Source organism: Gymnoscopelus braueri, assembly GCF_963280865.1.
Source record: "Gymnoscopelus braueri genome assembly, chromosome: 12".
Lineage (NCBI taxonomy): Eukaryota > Metazoa > Chordata > Actinopteri > Myctophiformes > Myctophidae > Gymnoscopelus > Gymnoscopelus braueri.
The window spans coordinates 1691066-1707327 of NC_137614.1; the positions used below are offsets into that span (position 1 = coordinate 1691066).

At 44.2% G+C, this 16262-nt stretch overlaps 1 protein-coding gene across 1 annotated transcript in view; it reads left to right on the plus strand.

Annotated features, from left to right (window-relative positions):
- LOC308096879 (SOSS complex subunit B2-like) overlaps nucleotides 1-16262 on the plus strand; it is a 378668-nt gene that overhangs the window by 338338 nt on the left and 24068 nt on the right. The window lies entirely within an intron of this gene.

A 16262-nucleotide genomic window follows, 5' to 3' on the forward strand; every position in this document is an offset into this window, starting at 1 on the left:
CTAATCTGAACTCATCCAAATGAGAACATAGACTTATTTGGTTACAAACAAACAACTACTAGGCAACATGTGTCTCTTACACCCAAAGGAAGTTTTCCCTAACTGGTCATACTGTATATGAGCATGCTATACTAAGTAGGCCCTAAGGGTATAAGGTATTTTCACATTTTCAAATACTGCCCCTTTGAAAAATGTTGGGACACCTCACCTGTGCTTTAAACCAGTGGTGGGAAGAGTACTAAAAGGTTTTACTTAAGTGAAAGTATCAATACTGCAATGTAGAAATACTCGAGTGAAAGATGCGCAAGACCATGAATCCACGCATTTGCATTGACAAAGCATTGGCAGATTCCGCCGCAAAGGTATAATAAAAGTGTGGTGTGACCGTGCCCTAACAAGTAAGTCTGCCCTTACAAGCCTGGAATAAAAAATGTACTTGAGTAAAAGTACAAAAGTATTGGTATCAAAATGTAGCTACTTAACGTACAAAAAGTAAAAGTACTCATTATGCAGAATGTCCCATTTCACAAGTTTTCAAATGTATAAACTCTATATCTTTTGAAAATAGCAGATCTACAAGCTCACAATGCGTCGCGATGTGACGCATTGTGAGCTTGTAGATCGGCTATTTTCAAATGGTCGAAATGTATTTAGGGCTGAAGTGTTTTGTAATGATAATCAAAAAAAAGTAACTAGTAACTAAAGTTTTCAAATAATTGTAGTGGAGTGATATAATTGTAGTGGAGTGAAGTATAATATTTGTGGAGTGAAGTATAATATTTGTGGAGTGAAGTATAGTATTTGCCTCTGAGATGTAGTGGAGAAGTAAAAGTACTGGAAATTGGAAACACTCCAGGAAAGTAAAATTACCTCAAAATTTTACTTAAGTACAGTACTTGAGTAAATGTACTTTACACCAGTGCTTTAAACCCATTCTACACTTACTGTATCCATTCTATCAGTGTCTAACCTTAACTGAAGTTAATTTATTAAACCATTTAACAATTCTAACAATTCCTGTGTAACAAAACAATGGTATAAGGAGGGATAAAGTGTCTAAGTGTTGATCATTCTGATGGCCTTCACAAGAACTGTGACCTCAACTAACATCAACCTCATTTGAACTCATCCAAATGAGAACATAGACTTATTTGGTTACAAACAAACCTCTGGAGTGGATTTGAACCACATGACTGGATTTGATTTGATTAGCTGGTGCCATAGCAACCAGTGTTCCCGGAGTCCACATAAAAACATACAAACAAATACAGTTAAAAAACATAAATGCAAAATGATGACAAGTCAGTACTCAACACACAATACATAATAAACCAACTAACACAAACAAGGAAAGAAAGCAGACTAATTAACCATGACCTTGACAATGACCTTTCAAACACATCAACACATTTTTATGTCACACAAATATTACACACTCTCAGAGTTACAGATCTGTAATGGTTCATTATGAACCCCTCAATGAATCCCCCTGAGGGTCCCTGGACGCCACTTTGAGAACCCCTGACTTGACACAACCCTGGCTAGGCAGCCCAGCCTGGCAGAGATATGCGCTCTGAGGCCCTTTTGCAGTTCATTATTAATTGATGATGTGCTTTACTTGTGATTTTTATGTTTTCTTCATAATTTGTTATTGTTTTCTTTTTTAACACGTTGTTTTTCTAGTTTGCATCCTTTACTTGGTCCGCTCCTTTTTTTCCCTCTACACCAGTGATTCCCAACCTGTGGACCGGGGCCAACTGGTGGGCCGTAAGGCTATTGCGAGAGGGCCCCCCAATAATTTCACTCTATGTATAAAATAATATTAATATTTAAAAAAAAATCAGATGGGTGCCACGAATACTTTAGAGCAGGGGTCTTCAACGTTTTCAGGCCAAGGACCCCCTAGCTGAGAGAGAGATGAAGCAGGGACCCCCTCTATATTGTATAGAATTGTTTCAGATTAAACCATTTTCCCCCTCTACACCTCTATATGATTGATGATTTGGATTTTTTCTTTATTAAAGTGTCATGCTTCCAAAGGAAGCCCAGCCCATATGGACTTACAGGACACTAGCATTTCATTTGACAAACGATGAACCGACATAATAATTGAAAAACAATAAACAAACAAATAACAAACTAAAACACTCAAGCTTCCTGCCCATGGCAGATTACATAAATACAACTTAAAATACAACATTGGGCCTGTTACCTCACATCTTAACAGAGGACCGGACAAGAACCTATTTGAAGAGATGAGATTGTCTTCTACTCCAGGCACTAGAAACAAAATGTGCCGTCTTAAATACCTCATAATTAAACAACCACTCCAACTTCTGGCCATCATCTTGCCAGAATAGATCAGGTTTTTGTTTTTGCATTACATCAAATAAAGCAACCCTCAAATCGTCATACAGAGTACAATAAAACATAAAATGGAATTCATTTTCGACATCTTTCAGGTCACATACATTGCATATCCTATTCTCTTCTGGCACAGCTGAGAACCGACCTACCTCAATAGCAAGAGGCAGGATACCAGCTCTCAGCTGAGCACACAATGACCGCTGGTTTCTAGTTAAAAAGGATTTGACATAGGACTCAGTACCAAAACACTGCTTAATCTGGACATATGATCTAAGTTTTGGTTTAAACCATATGTCGTTTGACCATTTCTCTTTGTAATTACAAAATATGTTTTCTTTCAACAGGTTAATGTTACAACGAAGCATATTAGGAAACATATAAGCCAAATCTGCCTCTCTGAAAATAGAAAAAACTTCCTTTATCCAGGGGTCATTGTGAGCCTTAGCCCAGTTGAAGACCTTTTTTGTTAGCCTACCCTCTGGCAGATTAATGAGACGGTTCCACAACCGTATCACTTCTCCCTTTTGCCTAATCTCCATCGGTTCCCAACCCATATCTCCCTGGATTGCAAGAGAAGGGGCAAATGCATGTACCCCAAGGAAACACCTTATGGCTCTATTCTGGATAGAATTAACTTTTTTGACATCCTTAAAACCCCAAACACCAGCTGCATAAACAAGAATAGGACAAACACATGCATCATAGAGCTGCGTGAGTATGTGGAATAACCAATATCTTTACAGAATTTTATTTTTACAAATAATTGACCCAACAGCTCTACCTGCAGAGTCTGCCAAAATTCCAATTCCAAAATCATAAGACATAAATTCATCTAGCGTAAAGCCCAAGTACTTATATGCATCAGTATAGTCCAGCGCCAGGGTACCAAATGAGAAAATCTGAGAAGATCTTACTGTACCTTTTTTTCTAAAGTGCATGATCTGAGTTTTACTCTGGTTGATAAGCCTCCATTTTGAGCACCAGACTTGAACAATATTCAGCATCTTCTGTAGATTATCTCCAGACTCTGCCAGAAGGACTATGTCATCCGCATAAAGTAAACAGTTTACAACAATATCATCCAAGATTACCCCTAAACCTGAGTTTTTGATCTCCTGGACTAGATCATTAACAAAAATAGCGAATAAAGAGGGAGATAAAACATCTCCCTGCTTCACTCCAAATGGTGTTGAAAACCAACCAGTTGTAAAATCATTCACTTGAACAGATGCTACAGGAACCTGATATAATGCTTTAATAGCTTTGTAAAATCTACCATCAACACCACTCTGGAGTAGTTTAAAGAACAGCAAATCTCTATTAACCCAATCAAAAGCCTTCTGAAAGTCTATAAAACATGCATAAGTAGATTTTCCCTCTTCAATTCTTGCTCTAATCACTGTGGTTACAGTATAGATGTGATCAATACAGGCCCTGTGCTTCCTGAATCCATTCTGCTCATCAGCCAGTGGATCAGATACCTCCAAATAATAAGAGAGCCTGCTGTTCAGGATACTTGAATATAGTTTGTAAACCGTACTCATGAGGCTAATGCCCCTATAATTTAAAGGGACCCTTGGGTCATTCTTAGCTGATTTAGGAATCGGTTTAATGATAGACTTATACCAAAGGGAAGGGATAATACCATATTTGAAACATGTCTGAAATAAACTAAACAAAACTGGTAATATATTGGGAGCCTTAAGAACTTCATTATAAAGGCCCTCTATTCCAGCCGCTTTTCCATTTTTGGGCGGTGAAACCGCCCCTATAAGTGAGGTTTGGATATTTGTACAACAAATCCTGCGCTGTGATTGGCCAAAAATGTACCCCGCCTAACCCTGCACCGTGATTGGCCAATCACAGTCTATTCAGGACTGTGATTGGCCAGTGTCACATGACACATGTGCATAGTTAGTGTATATAAGAAACCATAACTTAAAAAAAAACATAAATTTGTTTTTTTTAAGTTATGGTTTCTTCCATCATAAAGAGTGTTTCAATAAATGTATTTATTTTTTGTACATGATTGGTTGACTCCATTCAGTATTGTGATTAGCTAGCAAGACACCGCCCACTTCACACAGGGTGTGATTTTTGCATTATCAATGGCCCGTGAGGCTTCTTCTAAGGTAAGATTACCATTTAAAAGTTGGTTTACAACATATCCATCCTGATCCATCTCCCTCTCAAGAACATCTTTGGAACTGATGTTGGCCAGAAAACTCTCATCAAAGATGGGTGGGATACATCGTCCTGAATACAAATGAGCAAATTCACTTTCCCATATTTTCAGAACTCTTTCAGTCCTATCCTCCAAGTCACCATTAGGTAATCGTACCTCCATAGGTATTTTAACAACTTTCTTAGGACCCAGTCGATTAATTTCGCTCCAGAATTTTTGAGGATTGTTGGACTGAAGCTGTTCCAAATGCATTGCTTGGCCCCTGTTGAATCTCCGCTTAAAGAAACGTAATCTTTTATCAAAGATATGTTGGCACCGTTTAAACTCATCCCTCAAACACTTTTTCTGCAATATGTCCTGGCACTTTAGAAAAATCTTTTCAGCCTTTCTTACATCAGCCCATAGTGCCTTTAGTTCATAATTCCAAAAAGATTTACCTTTAAGCTGACGTCCTAGATTTTTACCTGAGGTAGAGGTCTTAGTGGAAGAGTGTCTATCCATCTCTGCATACAACACACTACACAGTGATTTGTAGCAGAGATCCACATCCTCCTGATTACCCCGACAAGCCTCTATATTACTGATTAATTCTAATAAAACAGTGCAACACAACTCTGATGAAAGAAAATTATCTGGAAAAACTCTGGGTCGCCTAGTTTTGCTTATGAATGCTGTGGGCTGAACAGTTAGATACCTCTCAGCACTTGCTTTAAATTTCAACAACAATAGGGAGTGGTCAGGCACTTTACACCGATCTCCCCAGCGTTTAAGGCAGTCCGGACTATTATTCTCCATCAAATCATTGGGAGTAATAACCCGGAATTCAGTACATAACTCAAGGCAATCTTGAGGGACCATGATGTAATCGACCACTGCCTTACCCTTGGGTGAGATTGATGTAAAGTCATCATTGAGGGGGGTGACTCTGCCATTCACAATACAACATTTTGAATCTTTAATGAAATTAATAAGAGTGTCACCATGTTTATTTACAACTAAATCTTTAGCTATTCTTGGTGGCACCCCATCTGACACTAAACAATCTTCCCTATCAGATATTCGACTGTTGAAATCCCCACATATATACAATGCGTCCGCTTCCAAAGAATACACCTGACCAAGCAAGTGGCTGAAAAAGGTCATGGAGTCCCTTCCCCGTGCAGAGCCTTCAGGTGATAGGTAACATGAAAAAATAACAAAGACATATTGTGATACTCTATGTTCAAATTTTAAAGCAAGAATACCATCTACAGCTTTATCAACAACGGTCACCTTAAAGCACTGAAGTAACTGGTTCTTCACAAAAATGCCAACCCCACCTGAGGCTTTAGGGGCTTTAATATGCATATTCCTATTTTGACCAAACCAAGTATAACCCTCCAAAGTAATTATAATGTCATTTTTCAAATGTGTTTCGTTTAAAGAAATAAAGTCAGGGTCAAGGGACTGCATTAATAAAGCTCTTAAACCACAATTTGTATCCGTCCATCCGTTCACGTTCCAATGGATCAAGCTGAAATGTTCATCACTTACAGGCTGGGCAAGAGTCTCTCATTCAGTAACATCACCCCTTTCCCGGGGAGAGGTAACGCGGCGAGACCTGCCATCTTCTGAGTTGTCATCTTTCCTCATGACCCTCCCATTACCACTGATGTAAAAGTTCTTACCAGATGGCATCTCCCTTAGGAGGGTCCTGAAGTTCAGCTCTATCAGCCGATCCGTATGCGACTTGGCGGATCGTATGTAGACACTTGAATACCTATCGTCACGTCTTAGTTTCTGTTTCTGGCGTAGAACTGCCACCTTCTCTTGTGATGTACGTAGCTCCACTTTAATCACACCTGGACCATTTCCCCGAGCCCTCATTCTCTCGGCAGCCACAAGCTCTGGCATGGGCTGGCACTGGGCACCCTCTTCTAGAAGGATCAGCCTCAAGCCCCGATATAATAAGGGACACATCAGGGTCAAACCTATTCACAGGCTTTGTTTTGGCCCCATTAATCACTGATTCCAGTGAGTCCATACGTGCAGTCAGGCGTCCAACTTCAAGATCAATGTTGTCTTGGATCTGTTTAGCTTTGTTTTCTATTTCAGCTTTGAGTTCATCTTTATGCTTATTCACAAGTTTCTCCAAAGAGGATTTAAGGCCATCCACCTTACTATTCAGATCCTTTTTAATGGAGTTTTGCACTTGGTCAAGCTTATTATTCAGCGCCTTGAGTTCCTGCATGATTTCACAAGTGTTATCACTACGAAGTGACATGGTGGCTTTTTTCATCATCTGCTATACCAAAAATAGCAGATCTACAAGCTCACAACGCCTCGATCTGCTATTTTTGAGCTAATGTTCTCCTCAGAAAAGGGATGGGTTTGAAGGGGTAAAAAAAAAATCATATCACACAAAGATTTGGCGACCCCCCTGTAGTAACTCTGAGGACCCCCTAGGGGTCCTCGAACCCCCTGTTGAAGACCCCTACTTTTGAGATTTTCAAGTGGGCACAGATCCAGAAAAGGTTTGGGGACCACTGCTCTACACCAAATACCTTTGCTGAAATTAGATGATCTACAACAGTGGTTCTCAAAGTGGGGTCTGGGACCCCTAGGGGGTCCTCAGAGTTACTTTGGTGGGGCCTCCAAATCTTTGTGTGATTGAAACTTTTTTTTTTGCATTTGCATTAAGCACTTGAATAGAAAGATAAAGAGGGGAACATTAGCCGACAATTGCAGATCTACAAGCTCAGATCTGGGGGGTACAAGTATAAGTTTTCTAAGTATTGAGGGTTTAAGTGGTTACTGTCTCAAAATACATATTAACATGAATCCCAACGCAACGCTACACAAGTCCAGTGGTGGAAAGTAACTAAGTACATTTACTTAAGTACTGTACTTAAGTACATGAGGTACTTGTACTTTACTATTTCCGATTTCCAATACTTTAACTTCTACTCCACTACATCTCAGATCCAACTATTGTACTTTTACTCCACTACAATTATTTAAAAACTTTAGTTACTAGTTACTTTGTAGATTTTGAGTATTATTACAAAACATACATTAACCACTTCAGCCCTTTATAATTTTTTTTGGCCATTTGAAAATAGCAGATCTACAAGCTCACAATAAGTTGCATCGCGACGCATTGTGAGCTTGTAGATCTGCTATTTTCAAAAGATTTTAATACATTTGAAAACTTGAAATGGGACATTCTGCAAAATGAGTACTTTTACTTTAGGTACTTTAAGTACATTTTGATGCCAATACTTTGATACTTTTACTCAAGTACATTTTGAATTACGGACTTTTACTTAACAGAGTATTTCTATTGTGCAGTATTCATACTTTTACCTAAGTAAAACATTTGAGTACTTTTTCCACCACAGCACAAGTCTATGAAGGGGTCCTTGGACTGGGAAACATTGAAAACCCCTGATCTACAAGATAATAACACGTCACAACGCTTGTAGATCTGCTATATTTGCCAAATGTTTGCCTATGAGGACATAGCCAGAAAGGGGTCGCTCGGGTTCAAGTGGTTCATTTGAATCCCTTTGCAGTCAGTCGTGTCTCATGAGCCTGCAGCACTTTGAATGTTTTGAATGAAAGGTAGGCTGTTAAACAAACAAGTAGGAAAATGATCACCCAAATGAATACAGGACACTCCAATGGTCTAAATACAGCTATTAAAGCTTAATGCTGAGCCCTGTCTACAGTCACATAGAGAGGACTTCTGTAGAATGAAGACACAAGCTCTGTTGGGTGTTGTGGCCATAACAGGTAAGTGCTGCTAGTCTCCTATATGACTGTTAATATATCTGTTAATATGACTGTTGATATATCTGTTAATATGACTGTTGACATGACTGTTAACCCATTAAGACCGGGAACACATCTGTGTCATTTTAGATTTCTTTGGCTATTCAAAAATAGCAGATATACAAGCTCATAGCGCGGCACCGAGTGAGTGCCACGCTATGAGCATGTAGATCTGCTATTTTTGGAAGAAAAAAAAATCGTGAAAATGTGTGCAAATCTTTGAATATACGGTAGGCCTATATACATTTTGAACTCCAAATTTGCTTAAATATTTTGAAATGGGGGGGAAGGGAGGGAGGGCGCGGACAAATGCATATAATTTTGGGGGTTCTTGAACCATATGTGATATTATAGCAACGTACGTTTTTTCCCAAAAGAAAACTGTTAGGATTTTAGAAGACATTTGTAGAATTCCCCAGAAGCAAAGATTTGAGTTGAACATGTTTGCTTTAAAATATATATAATACATATTCAAAGACTTGCACCAAATTTTCACTATGTTTAAAAAAATAGCAGCCGCGCTATGAGCTTGTAGATCTGCTATTTTTGAATAGCCAAAGTATAAAATAATGGTTGCAGTGGTTACACAGACGCGTTCCCGGTTTTAATAGGGTCATATGACTGTTGATATGAATATTTGTAATATGAATGTTTGTAATATGCTTGGCTGTTTCAAACTGCTAATATTTCTGCTGTTCTATCAGAAATATGAACCAAACCATATCTCTGCTGTACCAGGACAGCAGAGAGTCGTGTTTTTTTTTTTTACCTGTGTCTGCTTTTATTTTCACCTCACTGAATTCAAAGGGACATTTTCAGATGTGCAGACAATAGGGGTTCAACAGTTAATCAAACAAATCAATTTAAACGATAATATATATATTTTTTTATTATTATTTCGTGTCAGGCCTATATGAAAAAGTTTTGGTGAATTGAAAAAGTACATAGAATAATCCCTAAGAAAACAATCAGACAATAACATGTGTATTGTATTGTATTGTGTTCTATCCTACAGGGCTGTGGACCCTGTCCTTATGTGTCACTCATCAGTACCATTTTGTATATGACCAAATGAACTGGACAGATGCTCAGCAGTACTGCAGGGACAAGTTCACAGACCTGGCTACTGTACACACCCTGGAGGACGTCAACACACTGACCCATATGGTGGACTCCCTGAATAGAGTAAATATTTCTACTCATCTACACATTTCTTACACCTGCTTTTGAATCATGCAGAGGTGGAAAAAATACTATATATTTTTTTTTACTTAACCCAATAAGACCGGGAAAGAATCTGTGTCTTTTTTAGATTTCTTTGGCTATTCAAAAATAGCAGATATACAAGCTTGTTTCGTTCAAGCTTGTAGATCTGCTATTTTATATTTTAGAAAAATCGTGAACATTTGTGCAAATCTTTGAATATATATTATTTAAAGTGAACATTTGTAACTCAAATCTTTGCTTCCGTGAAACTAAATATTTTGAGATGCCGCCAAATACATTTTGGGTGGTTCTTGACATGAAAAGTTTGAGAACCACTGATATTATAGCAACATACGTTGTAGAATCCCCAGAAACAAAGATTTGCTTTAAAAAAATATTATAATAAAGATTTGCACACATTTTCATGATAAAAAAAAAATGCAGATCTACAAGCTCATAGCACAGCACTCGGGGCCACACTATGAACGTGTAGATATGCTATTTTTTTTTATAGCCAAAGAAATTACACAGATGCATTGTGAGCACCCCAGACAGTTTTTAAGTTGCTTATTTCATTAGATAGTTGATATTAACGTTATCCGACATGCCTCCTTCCTATATAAACCTATTGTTGTAACTTCAAACTCCATTTTAATAAAGGAGAGATCAAGTTGATGCAAACAATGTTTTATTGAATAAAAGGTAAAACATTTTGGCGATTAGACATTTAACGTATACGATTACCTTAATAGGCAGAACCCCCCCTGAAATTGTACTTTCTTTGCCTTTTAAACAAACATTTCAGATCAGATACTGTATGACAAATAACTTAATATACAAAGCCTATTATTGCAATATACAAAGAAATGACTGACAATGACAGTGCTAATAAATAATGCACCATAGCCAAAAGAGAATATATATCCTTAAATGTTTTTTGGTAATGTAATTGCCATGTGATGTGGAAAGCACTTTGAATTGCTTTTCACGAAAAGAACATTAAGACATCAAGACTCAGAGCAAACACATCATGAAAAGGACATAACAAAATTGGAAATAAAATAAAGTAGAAAATAAAATAAATATGTCAGCTGCACTACACAAATGTCAGCTGCACTACCCCGGATTTGAACGCCGTTTCCGGCGCGAGTGCTGACATTTTTAACATTGAGCTAATAGAGCCTGCCTGCTTGCTCAGGGGATAAATTGAATCTTGACCATAAGGTCAACATTGGTGTCACATCCTGTGTCTAGGAGAGACATGACCTTTGACACGATCTACATTTCTCAATAGAAGAGCAGGGAGAATATACACCACCCCAATTGTATAAATTATACTGTATTAACATACTCTACCATACAGATTGGACAAAATTATATTTTTTTCATAAAAAAGAACAGTTACATAGTGCCGCTTTAAAGTGCTCAGTGGTGGAAAGTAACTAAGTACATTTACTTAAGTACTGTACTTAAGTACAATGTTGAGGTATTTGTACTTTACTTGAGTATTTCCAGTTTCCAATACTTCTGGAAATTACTTCTACTCCACTACATCTCGGATCCAAATATTGTACTTTTACTCCACTTCATTTATTTGAAAACAAGGGGTTACGTAGGTAACCCCAGTTTGCTTAGTTTCGTAGTAAGAAACTTACTTATGGGATATCATCGCCCTCTGGCGATGGCACAGAGCACAACACATGAGCTCCCGGAAACAATCTTCGATTGGACAGGGTTCTGTGACGCAAACCGGAAACCGGTTGGGTTATAAAACCCCCAGCGTCACTAGGTTCGTCCTCTGATACCCTTCACTCTGCACATTACATTACATTACATTACATTACATTCATTTAGCAGACGCTTTTATCCAAAGTGACTTACAATAAGCACGCTAGTCGAAGCGCACAGAAGGGGTTTCTGGTAAGTTTCTTACTACGAAACTAAGAAAACTGGTTGTTCTTTCGTTTCTTCTTAAGAAACTTACTTATGGGACACGTAGACCCCCCTGGGGAGTCCCAGGAGCAACCCTATCCAACCTGTACGCCCCAAGGTCAAAAGGTCATGCCTCCCGGCAAGACCCCGACCCCCAAACGCATGACACAAAAGGTCAAAAGGAAGGGAAACGAAATAGGAGCCTATCAGATGATCCTGACCTCTCCCTGAAAGAGAGTCAGGCTACTGTCCCCACCTTCCATCCCTGGGCCTGGCCCAGCCGGCCCCAGGGAAACAGAAAGGAGACCACCGGTCAGGGGAAGGAAAACCGGCCAAAGCCAGCGCCGACTTCCCCTGACCACAGTCCCACCTAACCCAGACCACGCATGACACCCCAGGTGCCATCACGGTCGAGCCAGGGCCACAGAGGCCAAAAACCTCCGTCAAGGGTTCACACCGGACGGCCAGCGACAATAACCGTGTCCCCAAGGGACATGTATCACCGGTCCGACCACCACCAGTCTTTCACCGACCCCTCACGGGCCAGACCCACAGGTCCAAAACCCCGGGGAACTCGTGAAACACCTCATCCCCACCTTGCCTCAGAAGATCTCTGAAAAGCGGGAGAGGCCAAGATTCAGCGTAGAGGAGAGGAGCGATCTCCGACCTCCACACTCCCCATGCTGGAGCCACCAGCAGGACCATCCTGCCTTGGACCCTGACCCGCTCCAAAATGGACCGGATCAGTTCCAAAGGTGGGAAAGCATACAGCAGAACGTCCGGCCAGACGTGTGCCAACGCGTCCACCCCCAAGGAGGAATCCCTGTGATTCAAAGAAAAGAATCGAGGACACTTTGCGTTTCCCCCGGACGCAAACAGGTCAATCCGAGCCCGACCGAACCGGAGCCAGATCAGGTTCGCCACCTGCGGGTTGAGAGACCACTCCCCGTACCGAAGTTCGCCCCTAGACAGCAGATCCGCTCCGCTGTTGAGGAGACCCGGCACATGGGAGGCGCGTAACGAGGCTAGGTGCAATGTGCTCCATAGCGTCAGTTCGCGTGCTAAATTGTCCAAAACAACAGAGCCTAGGCCCCCTTGTTTATTGACATAGCACATCGTTGTGGTGTTATCCGTTCTAACCAGAACATGACATCCCACAATGCGGTCCTCAAACCGTTGGAGGGCGAGGAAGACCGCCAACAACTCCAAATAGTTGATGTGGTATACCTTCTGAGCAGAAGTCCACACCCCCCTGGCTGAGTAGCCGTCGTGGACAGCCCCCCAACCTGAGAGGCTAGCGTCCGTGGTAACCACCTTTCGTGACACCACCTCGCCCATCCTGACTCCACCGGACAGGAAGGACGCCTGTGACCACGTTTGCAACGTCGTCACGCACCAGGGAGATATCACCACTTTTCGAAACTTCATGGTGTGCGGTATCCTAAGACTCCGCATCCACCTTTGAAAAGGTCTCATGTGGAATCTGCCCAGCCGGATCAGGTGTATGGCCGAGGCCATGAGACCTGCAGCCTGCATGCATGTCCTGTACGCGACTCTGCGCCCCACGCGTAAAGAGCGCACACATGCCAGGAAACCGGCTATTCTGTCTTGAGACAGGCGCGCCACCATCGTGGATGAGTCCAAGGAAATCCCCACGAAGGTGGTTTGCTGGGATGGGATCATCGTAAACCCCAGGGATGTCAGGTGCGCAATGGCTAACTTCGTGTGCCACGCCACCTCCTCCTTCGACCCCGCCGCCAGCAGCCAGTCATCTATGTACGTCGCCAGACAGAGAAGCGGGGCGATAGCCGTGTCCGTGCACTTCACGAAAACCCTAGGGCTCAGTGACATGTCCGTCAACTTCCGCCTCTTGACGACCTCCATTTTAGGGAGGTCAACTGGGGCGGGCCTCTTGTGCGGAGACGTTGTTGCTACACGGAACAAAACTTTCGTCCCACCAGGGGAGTTTTGACGGTGCAACACCGGGGCTGTCTGGAAAGTGCATTTCCGCCATTTTAGGGCAGTTGAGGGAGGCCGCCATTTTGGCTCTCGACCGTCCTACAGATGAACTTTGCAGCCATCTGCCGGACGGAAGAGGGAACTGCAATGTCGCAGTTGGAAATGTTTTATTCACAGAAGGCCCCTGTTTCACATTGTGAAAACAACACTCTACAGACATTTGATTCATAGCAGAAAGAGGTATTACCTGCGATTGATTCATCATGTTCATGGCACGCACAGGAGTTGTCCCTGCAGTGTTCGGAATGCCGTCCAGGGTGCAAACCGAACACTGAGGGCTCGTAGCATAACTTCGAGGACAGGGCACCCCACCGGGGTGCGATTCGCTTCTAACATTAGTATGAGAAGAAATGAGCATTTGTGGTTTCGGCAACAGGTTTATTCCACACACACAAAGCACATTACACACATTTGACGGATAGGTCAGCATGGCAATTAAATTGTCTTTTTTAGCGTCTCTTATAGTCTCTGTGTTCCCGCGGAGCCGCCCGTGGCCCTGTCCGTCGGGGCAAGAAGAGCGCCAGTTCTGGTCCCCAATTGGGGAGCTGACCAAGTGGAGCTACCGGCCAAGTGGCTGTGACGGGATCAGCCAAAGACCGTCACTTACCCCTCCCTTTGCGACCAGCCCCGAGGTCCTTTCGGGGGGGTTTGATCGGAGGGGGGGTTTCGGACTCCTTGCGCTTCCTCACGTCCCCCACGCCGAGGGAGCCGCAGGGACTTTCCCAGGAGTTGGTTCTGGCGGAGGACGACCTGGACGCTCCTCGCCTGCGTCCAGCGACGGCGGCGGCGAGGAGACCTGCGGTCGCCCCTCGCCTTTGCTGCTCCTCCGCCTGTTGTGGGCCTGGAGGGGAAGGGCGAGAAGTCCTGTAGACACATTCGCCCCCGCAGTTGTGGCCAGGTCCAACCACTGGGCCCTCTCCAAGTCCGCGGTGAGGGCCATGGCTCGACCTGTCCACACTAGGCTCTGGCAGGTGCAGAGGATAGCTATCTGCACCAGCCTGTTTAGCTCCGTTGCATCCTCCACCCACTCTCTGTGGACCGCTGCCGCAGGCATCCTGTCTACCAGGGGTTTGGCCACCAGCTCCTTCAGTCTGACGGCGGCCGACCCCTGCAGCAACGACACCACGTTGAGCGCCTCCGCAGCCGAACCCGAGGCCTTGTAGAGAGCGTTGAGGGCCGCGGTGCGCTCTCGCCTGGCGTGCTCGGCGAAGACAGGCCGATGTCCCGGGCCAACCATCACCGAGCCTCTCCTCGCCCTTTCGATCCTGGTCGCCAGAGCAGGGTCCATGGGGGGAAGGCCTACGACCCCCAGGTCCGCCCCGGAGAGGATTTTGGTCGCAAAACCTAACCGCTCCGGTTCCCCCCTACCTCGCCGCCAGGAGTGGTGCAGGGCTGCACGGATTCCCACCGCCTTGGGCAGGAGTTTTGATGCGACCTGCCGTGGAACGAAGGGTGCCAGGCCCTGGAATCCTGGGATGGGGGCCCCGGCTGAAGCCCTGGCCGCCTCCATAGGCTGCTCCAGGCCACACCTGGAGATAGCCCGTCTCAGCACCGCCGACACGGGCTCGAGAGGCTCCCTCACCAGAATAGGAGCCATCACCCACTGTGCTGCTGGTGTGGGAGCCTCCACCCAGGCCGCTGCTGTAGGCGCGGGGGCCTCCGCCCGCGCTGATGTAGGCACAGGAGGCTCCGGACTGGACCTCGGAGCCTCCCGTGCCCGACGATGGCAGCCTCCACCTCGTCCTGGAAAGCCTCTCCTACCCCGAAGTCTTCCCCATCCGAGCACCCCTCTGGCGTCGGAGTGTCGCCCCAGGCGAGGACGGAGAAGGAGGGGGAGGAGGGAGGCACGCAGTCTTCGATCGGTGGCCCACTGGCCTCGGCTGGAGCTGCGTGGTCCGGCGTAGGCGACGGAGGAGCCTCTCCCCGGACTTTCCTCCTGGCTCCGCTGGAACGTGGCGCGTCCTGCAGTAGGCCTGGCCCGAGGCCTGTGCCGCTGCTGCTGGAGGCCACCAGGCCCTGGGCCCTCTTGAGGCGGCACTCCAACTGGTGGACTGTGAAGTCGTCGCAGGGCCTGCATGCGTCTTCGTCGCCTGCGTGGTTCAGGGCGAGCCACGCATGGTTGGGCCCCAGGCACAGGATGCACAGCCGATGGCGGTCGTCCGCTGCAACTGGTAGGCCGCAGCCCGTTAGACCGCAGACTCGAGGCGCCTCCATCTTCTTTTCCTCCAGTCGACACGGGGCAGGTAAGCGCAGCTAGGCTAAGCTGGCCTAGCTTCTAGCCTGTTAGCTTTACGCGGCCTGTAGCCTGGCTAACAGTGTTAGCTTACTTTAGCTCGTGGTAGAAGACTGAGAGGACAGGAAAAGTAACGCGGGAGCGTTTTAATCTAACAACGATAAACTGTTAAAAACGAAAACGCCCGTAGAGCGACACTGGGTGCCCTCGCTATGGGTTTTGTTGGGATTCGTCGAAGTTTATCGCGGTTGCTAGTCGTGTTGTCTTCAGGACTCGTGCGCATTCGCTGCTAGCAGAGTGAAGGAAGAGGACGAACCTAGTGACGCTGGGGGTTTTATAACCCAACCGGTTTCCGGTTTGCGTCACAGAACCCTGTCCAATCGAAGATTGTTTCCGGGAGCTCATGTGTTGTGCTCTGTGCCATCGCCAGAGGGCAATGATATCCCATAAGTACGTTTCTTAAGAAGAAACGAAAGAACAACTTTAGTTACTAGTTACTTTGTAGCG